This window comes from Kryptolebias marmoratus, linkage group LG14 (genome assembly GCF_001649575.2).
Source record: "Kryptolebias marmoratus isolate JLee-2015 linkage group LG14, ASM164957v2, whole genome shotgun sequence".
NCBI lineage: Eukaryota > Metazoa > Chordata > Actinopteri > Cyprinodontiformes > Rivulidae > Kryptolebias > Kryptolebias marmoratus.
In genome coordinates, this window is record NC_051443.1 from 21,750,986 (window position 1) to 21,761,144 (window position 10,159).

Sequence of the window (10,159 nt, forward strand, 5' to 3'; positions counted from 1 at the left end):
TACACATAGACAAGAAAATAACTGGGAGGATCATGATGCTTTTCTTTAGTGCTTGCATTGGAATGTTAGACCTTTATGTGAAAGTGCACATCATTATCCGAACTGCCTTTCTATTTTTCTGAAAACTTGAAGTATTTTAATAACAATTTCTAAAGCATTAGAATTAAGTTAATTTAAAGTTTACAGTGGCAACTAATGCACAAAGCACTTAAAGAGTACACTAACAATAAAGAGAAAGTTCAGAATTAACAAAGTCTTGTAAGGAATATATATTATATATATATAATATTCAATCGGAATGAAGATGAAGAGACCAGAAGTAGCTAAAAGGGTGTGGGTTAATAAATTCCTCTGAGTTTGGAAAATTAGAACTCATCCATCTGTAAACCAACCACTTGCAATTCTACTGCAGACTGAGTATGAGGCACAGTGACCGTCCATTGTAGTGTCACTGGAATAGCACCAAAACCCATAACAACGAAAAGCAACTTCAAGCTACAGAACCTCAAAGTCATTAGTGCATGCACATGCACACATCCACACAAACTCCAGTACATTTGATGTCTTTAAGTTTCTTTCTGATTGGATGTTTTCATGTTTTGTAACAAAGTTCTACTAACAAAGTGCAGTGCAATTATTTGAACTTTAGTGCAACACTCTGTCTTGCACTCCATATAGCACAAAGCTCAGCTCAGCGTAGGGCAATAGGCTTGAAAGTCACAAAATACATAAACATGAATAGGCTGGGATACAGAGCACCATGCCAGTGCTTCCTATCTAAAAGGGGCTTTATAGTGTGTGTGCAAGTGGGTGTGTCTATCCGTAGGGAGAGGGAATATATGTGACTCTGGTGATGTCATGCTGTTAAATGAGAGAGCATGTTATTTATGGGAGTCCATATCCAGATTGAGAGATGAACATTTCTACTTGTAATCATTCCCTCGATCTCCCTTGCTTCTTTCATCTCTTGATGCCTCTTTGTTTCCCCCTCCCTCCCCTGCTCTTCCTAACATAATACTTCTTCCTCTTTCCACTTTTTTCTCATTCACACCATCAACACTTGTCACCCTATTTTGTTTCCTCTTCTTTATAACCATCCTTCTCTTACTTTCTTGTCCAGATATTTGATTACTTTTATTTATTTATTTATTTATTTATTTATTTATTTATTTATTTATTTATTTATTTATTTATTTAATTTATATCCTTGCTTTGTATTTTTTATTTTTTTTGCTCTCTCTTTTTGTTGTTGTTGTTGTTTTTGTATTTTCTTTTTGTTTGTTTTTTTCTTTTTTTATTTTCTTTACCCATTAATCCAACCAAGTGATCAACAGAAGATTTACCACCCATGGTATCATTTGCCCTTTACACCACTGTCACTGAAGGCTTTGGTGAGCTGTATCTCTGCCCTTTGTTCAGCCTCTGTTCTACACACTCTGTTTAATTGCTACAAACAAAAGGGAGATGGGGGGGAAAAGAGACAGGGAGCTCAGAAAACAGAAAGGCAGAGGGAATGGGAGCAAAAGAAAGACAGCATGAGACTAAGAGGTTAACTCTCCAACTAATTCCATGGTATTACAGCTGTCAAAGCTGTATTTATTTCTCGAGCATTTGACACATGCTGCTATGACTCCTCAACATGCCTGGGCGTATGCTTTGCAATGCAGGCCTATTTATCCGGCCTTGTGAATGAAATCACACAAATTGTTTAAATCAAATTAATCCATGCAATCTTGTAACCGACCTCTGTCATGCATGGCAGCCAAGACTAATCTAATTCATGTGCCGAGGTTCATATAGACAGATAAATTTACCATTATTACATAACACTCTGCAAGCAAGATATAAGACAGAAAAAAAAATAAAACAGTGACAGATGTATTCTATAAATATCTTTTCAGGTAATTATATGTTTTCAGGAATTAAAACTAATACATCTGTGCCATAACAGCCATAACATTGTATTTTAACCATTTTTTATAAAATTATTATCTATAAATAAACATCCACTTTATTGCTGAATGAAGTTTACTGATACCATAATTCAGTGTTTTCATGCTTTTACTCTTTTTCCAGGTAAAATGACCATTTGTGTTAATGTTTAAAGAAAACCACTACAAAGGCAAACACAATGAGAGTGGATAGAGCATACGGTACCAACAAAACATCTCTGCGAAAATTATTTGTGCATCTCTGCACAAATCCCAACAAATGACAAATCCAGACAACTAAACGTAATCAATTATTCATGAGATTTAACTGCTCTCTGATGTGTCATTAGAGGAAACAGACAGCGGCAGGAAACAAGTGAAGAAGCACAAAAACTGATGAGAGTGTGTGCTTTTGTCTGTTTGTCTTGTACGTTTAAGCCTTGTACCGTCTGTGCAGTGAGGGAACCTCTGTCACTCTCATTATCCTGAGTAACACTCAGTCTAATCAGTGCTCTGTTTGGCAGGCTGCTTGCATTTAATTCATGATAGACTTCAGAATGTTGATTGATTGACAGCATTGGCAGATGTATTAGTTTGACTGACTCAATAGCTGGCAGGCAGTCCGTAAAGTGACGCTAATTCAGTTTAGTTGTAGGTTTGAAAAGATAGATTGAAATAAAATAATAATAATAATAATAATAATAATAATAATAATAATAATAATAATAATAATAATAATAATACATAGATAAATAAACAAATAAATATATTTAATGACATTCATTCTATTACAATATAGTTTGTACAAATAAAATTGTTCCATTAAATCATGCATTTTTATGGTTGTATGGCATTTTTTGCATAAAAATGAATGCCTTAAATTCACCAGAAGTAATCGTTTAATGATCCATAGTAACCGAAACTTTGTCTGGTTAGGAAAAAAAGTGACCAAAAAAAAAAAAAAACAAGAAGAACTTTAGTAACCCCATGAGACACTACTTTAAAAAGTAGTTAATCAGTAACTAATCAGCTGGAAAATCAACAGGGTTAAGGAATGTTAACAAGAATGCAGAATGTTTCTATATTGATTTTATTAATCAATCTTGAATATTTAAGCACACTGTAAGCATTGTATTTTAAATCAGCTGGTCAGTTCCAGAACAGCTGCTTTGAGACAGTGAAAATAACACATTATCACCTTTATTTATTATCAATAAATAAAGTTTAGCTGTCTGTTTTGCAGTAGATTAAAAGATTTGTGCATGAATTAGACTATACAGAGGGAGAACTGTTTGTTAAAGAGACAAAACAACTTGTGATGGCCTCAGCTGATCAGTGGAAGGGTATGTTTTGCAGCCTCCGGGCATGCAATGATGACTAGCAACACTGGTTTTGTTCAGTTGAGAAAATAGTGACAACGCAAACAACTGTGCTGTGCAAAAGTGACAAAGTGTTAAAATATTTATTGTTTACTCAAAATGCCTGGAAAGTTTTATTATTGAGTTCTTTTAAATGGCAAAAAATCATTTTCTTTTGTGTCCATCTCTGAGTAACTGTTAGCTTGAGTCTCTCCTAAGGTCCACTCCCTGAATCTTCAAGCTGTCGTTCCTTTAAATGGTTTATTGGCTCTGTGCCTTGTGTGTAATTTGCTCAACTTCAGCAATTTTGTTTTATTTTAGTGCAGTCTGACAGTGTTGTGTCAGTAATGATATGTTTTGCTAGATTGTTTCTCCATAGATTGACATACAGAGCTGGTGCCAAGACCCCCATTTAGTTAAAACCGAGGAATGTTCAATGCAATGCTGTTCATTTCAAATACAAGAAAAAAACAAAATAAAACAACACATTTAATAATCACCTATAAGTTGTTGGTTTTTTTTGTTTTTTTTTCTGGGTTCCTAATGGTTTCACACATATAAACAAACAAATTCATTGCTTGGAATGTGGCAGAAGTTTAATTCATTCACTTAATCTGGGAGAGGAAAAAAAAAATCTATGCAGGAATAAGCATAGAATTACTTGTAAAAAACTGAGTCTAGATGACAGTTTATACATTTTAACTATCATTATTATTAGTTATATTAGTAAAAATCAGACCTTATCAATGTGGTATTATCACACTGGCACAATGTACCAGCTTTAAGCAACCGTGTGCAATTGCATTCAAATTGTCATTTGGAATAACCTGTAGCTACAACATAGAATTTAATGAAGTAACATTAAAACCATAACACAAATATACTAGTGAGAAAACTCAGGTTCTGTCATTCATATGATTATTTCGTTAACTTACACAATGTGAACCAAGCACAGCTCCTTAATTTGCTGTGGAGTACGAGCCAAAGTTTTACATTCTGTATTTTAGGTAATGTGTTAACCTGACGTATTCTTTCTGATAAATAATTGAATAAATAAATAAAGGTCATCAGGTATCTCATTGAATAGTTCATGGTCAAAATAAAGAAATATGCATGTTTTAGCTTGGAATTAGATCCAAAATGAAACTAGTAAATGAAACAATGCAGGCAAATAAAGGCAAAGGTAGCCCAAATCAATTTTATTTTATTGTTTTATTTTTTTTGCACTTTTCAATTTTTTTTTTTATTCCGATCCAGGCCACTTTCATATGTAGTACTAAATCAGATATAGATGCAATGTTTTTCAAAGCCACCTCAATTTCAACTGTGATGCTGTATTTCATCCAACTTTTAGTCATTGATGTCAGGGTATCTGGATTTATCCAATTTTTAATATTATTAATACAAATGTCATGCAGTTTAAAACTTGGAACTCAACACGTCTTTAGCTACAGACTAGAAATCCAGTTACTTTGTCTTTTTTTTCTTCTTCTTCTTTTTTTTTTAGATTTGCCATGTCCTGGATTACTGAGAATCTACACCAACAAATTATACTAACATTGGTTTTAGATTATATTGATACAAGCGTGATGGAATTTACACTTGACTTTTTTTCTACATTTAGTATGTAGTTTCCATTCCAGAAGTGAAATTCTGAGCTGGAGCAGGTGGGAAGTGCCACGACAAAAAGTAAACATTGGCTGAAAAAAGCATGGCAGATAATAATTTTGTTAGCTCTGACTGTATAACAACTTTAAAACTGAAACAAGCAACCATATTTACTTCCGTAAACACAGTGTGCTGCTTGTGACATCACATTGCTTCAGGACCAGACTTTTCATACTGGAGTCTGATGACGTTCACATACGTATAAATTAGAATGCAAACAACCATGCAAAAAAACATTTGATCTGAGCAAAAAAAAAAAAAGCAAAAGCAAATATTAAACATGAAAAAATGAAGTTAGGAGAACCAAATTGCTGCATAATATATTTTTGTTCAATAGTGAGAGTTCTATAATTTGTTCCCTATAGATTCCAGATTCCCGACTGTCTGATAAGATCTCTTGGGTAATGGACAATTTCCAACCAATCACAGTGTTTTATGCTAAGATATGGAATCTCGGAATCTCACTGTCTGAGTCAGAGTGTTTGTGTCTGTTTGAGTTTTTTTTTTTGATTGTGTGTGCATACTGTATGTGTGTGTGTGCTTCCTGTATAACTCCTTAAACTCATTAATCATTTAGATGGAATTCCCAGTAAAGCTTTGATCAAAAGCCTCTTTCTCTCGCTTTCTGTGATATCCCCTTCCCAAAAGTCAAAAGCAGTTAAACAGCAATGTGCATTTGAAAAAAATTGTAATGTAATGTGATTTTTTTTCTTTTACTAAAACTATATATAGATGTAAAGTCCTAACTCAATCTCTGTGTAAAGCTGAGTATTCTTTAGCAAGACATCTATAGCAGCACTTGCATATGACTAACTTTAACCTGTGATCAGAATTCACATGGCGTCAGCCCCTCTTGGGTCTGTTGACTCAAAAACCCTCCCACGTACCACCATTCTCATTTTATCTGACTTCTCCTTCATGTGGCCCTTAAAAATGAACCCAACATTGCAAATGCACTCAAGAGCACAAATGAGCAACAACTTTCATTGCTCCATCTTCCCACTACCCTGCCACAGTGTGGGTCATTGGTCTTTTTGTCCTCCTACCTCCCCACACACACATCTCTTAGTATTACTTTCATTTATCGCATTCAACAGACAAAGACAACTTCCTTGATCTTTGACAGTCAACACATGAAACTGGAAGTTGCCAAGCTATACTCTTTAATACGCTTTTTTTTCTATCTTCCTCTTCTATCTTCCTTTTTTTCAAACACACTTGAGATGAAAGTGGAGAAGGAGGCTCAGGTGAAACTGTCCTTGAGCTGCATTGTACTTCAGCCTTCGGCATACACGCTCTCACCATAGCTCACACAATTTTCAAACAACCAGATACCACAAGGAGGCTGATCTTTGCATGTGTGTGTTCATGTTTGTGTGTCTTGCAGAAAGTGAGTCATTAGTGGAAAGCGAAGTCTAATGAGGCTTACAGTGGGTCACAGTCAGCCAGCGTTTGATGACAAATAACAATTGAACAGTGTGACGTGACGGTTTAAGGGTCAGGCAGTGTTTAGCATTTTGGAGCTGGAGCAATAAATTTAGCTTCAAAGCATTTTGTTCTGAGCAATGAACACTCACACACACACACAGAACATTGAGTACAGATGCACACACACTTCTCTCTCTCTCTTTCTAGCTTTGTGTGTGCGTGTGTTCCTCTACATTATATTTAACAAATGTCTCATAATCCCATTAGGATTTATGCAATCAGTGCTTTGCTGACTGACTGAATTGGTGGAATCTGAACTTTTAATTAATTTATTTATTTTGTGTATCCAGCCATTTCTTCTTCATACTTTATTTTTCTGTTTAACCTACAGTTGTGTGGTACAGAGAAAGCCTGAGTATTTTTATGTGTCTGCATTTACTGTACGTGTAACCATATAGAATTAAAAAAAGTAATGTAAGATTATATAAACATTTTAAGTTTTATTTATTACTTTGACTTTGAATAACGTGGTAGTTATTGCAAAATGTCATGTGTGGTGGTTATAAAGGTGTATTAATGTATTCCCAACCACTGTGCCATACAAAAAGAAACCTAAGCACTTTTGCTACCCATACTATACATCACGCAATTTGAAAGGGCTCCTGAATATACCCAGTGATATATTTTGTTAATGCTTTATTTATATGTAATTTATTAACCTGCTCTTACTCTTTCCCATTGCAGTAAATCTTGATTTCAACTTAAGTGATGTATTTTTTAAACAGAACTATGTTTTGAATGAGTCAAATGCATATTGCACTGTACATTAAAGCACACTGTGATTTGTTTTTGTTTTGTTTTTTGCTTATCAGTTATTTCTTGAAATGCTCAGTGCAGTTTGGAGAACAGAGAAGGTTTTTATCAGAACACATCACACAATCACAGACCCAGTCCACCGTAAAACCCCAAATTTAAAAAAAAATTCAAGAAATAAAATGTTTAAAAATATACAGCAATTTATAAAACTGTTTTTCTTGCCATATAAAACACACTTTACTAATATAACCTAATTATTATTTTCCTTCTTTAAACAATTTACACACTGATGTGAGAAACTTCAAACACTTTTTCATTTTTACTTTCTTCATAAGGATACGTGAGGTGTAAAGAAAAAGTACAAAACTAAATTCACAAAGCACTAAACAAGTCCAATGCTACAGACTGATGAAATATATATTTCCTATTGTAAACTCAAGTCAGTCATTACAGAAGTCTGAACAAAATACTGTATGGTTCAGTTTTTCTACTACTGCAAGCTCAGCACGCTTTTGTGTAGACAATTTAAGTAAATGATGTAGGATATGCAATCAACACCAACATCTAGTCACCAACATTTGTCCCTGTTTGCTGTTATTATAGCGCATATAGTGTGTTTTCAATTAGGCACTTATGTGTTTGCGCACCAAGTGGATGTCTTCAGCCATTTGGTTCACAAGTGTGGTCATTTCAAACAAGTTATATTCTGATATGTTTCTGTGTCTGAAGTACAGTAGATCAAATGTGTATGGCATGTCTCACAATGTTTGAGGCTGACATTGTGTTTATTATGTAAATCTGTGCAGTTTTTTTTTTTAAACTGGAGTGTGAAGTTTTGGTACCTATATATATATATATATATATATATATATATATATATATATATATATATATATATATATATATATATAGTTGTGTATAAGCGATCAGAAAGAAAAAAAGTGTATACAGTGTATAAAAGTCTGTTCATCTGAAGTCAGAAAAAGGTTTGTGTAAATTCTATATTTGAATGAAGGCAGTGTCTCAGAGTCAATATTGGATGGAGGAAACTGCAAATTCAAAGAAATCATCTTTGCAAATCAATTTATCTAGTCATTAAAACAAGGCATTTCATTTGTATGTGCTTTCTATTAAATTGAGAGTCCATTTGCATGATAGATTTTCTGTTTCCAAAGCCACTTTGCTGATCCCAACCTATTAAATCTCAAGTTGGGTAGTCTTGTGCTATTACAATCACACAGTCCCCTCTGGTTATCCCTGATTCCCCTTAATATACTGTTTAATAAGTTAATGCTGCCAGGATTCTAATGTAATTCCAGCCAGTATAACCATAGTTTTGGTTAATGCTGTTCTGCAATAAAATGGTATTCCAAGATCTTGTAACACAATCACTAAACACTTAAGAGCTCCTGGACTGTGCAATACTTCTAAAAACAAATTTGAAATGACCTAATGTGAACAAAAGTACTTCAAATATGACCTAATTGTCATTCCTCTTAACATAAGTCCTGTTATTTCACTCAAGTTCACAGAAAGAAAAAAAAAAGTTTAATGCAAGAATGTCAGAGTGGGAGAAGAACATTATAATGAAAGCCATGACAACACTAGAAAACCCAAAATGAAAAGGAATTACAGCCGCTGTAAAAAGTATTGCTGCCCAAGAGGTATTAGGCATGGTATACCTGGGATTCAAATGTTTAATAAACCAAAGATTTGTTTTTTTCAAAAATGGTTAAAGTACAAAAATAAACTTCTCTCTAAAGACAAACTGAGAATGACACAGTTTCTGTAAATTTATACAAACTCAAATTAATTTAGATATTATTATTATTATTATTATTATTATTATTATCTTTTTTCTGTTCAAGCTGGCTATGTTGTGTTTCTGCCCTCAGCATTGGACAGACACTTTATTTATATTTATGTGGCTTTCAAAGATAGACTCATTACTTTGAGAAAGGCAGTAAAACCCTAACAGGCTGCAGCTTGGAACGTAAGCATCAGTAGAATGACAGCGTCAAAGAAATAGCACCTAGAGTGGATTCTATCTCTGATTGCTTTGAGTGTTTGTCTCTGCCTCGAGATTTCCTATTTTCTTTTAATGTTGCCTGGGATGAAAAAAGGTTTGTTGTGTCCTGTCACTTTAAGCTTGTGTCTTTGTCATTTTGCATTTCTTTAGAAAACTTGTTGAAAAGAGAATGTCTGGATACATGGCCCTGCGCCAATACTTCTGTAAGTAGCAGAGAGAGGAAGCAACACTGACTGAACTTCAGAAAAAAAAAAAAGAAAAAAAAAGAAACAGGAACAACAACAACAAAACACTACAGCTTTTCTGAGAGAACTCCATGTCCTTGTAGACGAGAGGCAACAAAGGCAGATAGGGATAGCTTGAGTGTCCTCAAATGTGTGTGTGAGCAAAAATGGTTGTTATGGGTGTTTTTTTTTATTGTCTATGACATTATGCAAGGACAGTCTGATCTTTTTTGTGGAATTGGGATTTCCTGCACTGGAATGAAGTAATACTTAAAACCATTCACTTCATAAATCTTAAAATTTTATTGTCAGGGCACATTAGCCTCCCTCCACTCATTTTGAATTCAAATTAGCAAAGGGTTCTTTAAACATACTAACAAATATATATAGTAACAATATATATATATATACAGGTGCTGGTCATAAAATTAGAATATCATGAAAAAGTAGATTGATTTCAGTAATTTCATTTAAAAAGTGCAACTTGTATATTATATTCATACATTACATACAAACTCATATATTTCAAATGTTTATTTCGTTTAATTTTGATGATTACAAATGACAACAAAGGAAAATCTCAAATTCATCATATCAGAAAATTAGAATATTACTGAAGACCAATAAAAACAAAGGATTTATAGAAATGTTGGCCAACTGAAAAGTATGAACATGAAAAGTATGAGCATGTACAGCACTCAGTAT

The 10,159-nt window shown here is 33.7% G+C and overlaps 1 protein-coding gene across 4 annotated transcripts in view; it reads left to right on the forward strand.

Moving 5' to 3' along the window:
• The window catches only part of cntfr (ciliary neurotrophic factor receptor), a 210,597-nt gene that overhangs the window by 83,368 nt on the left and 117,070 nt on the right, over positions 1–10,159 (forward strand). The window lies entirely within an intron of this gene.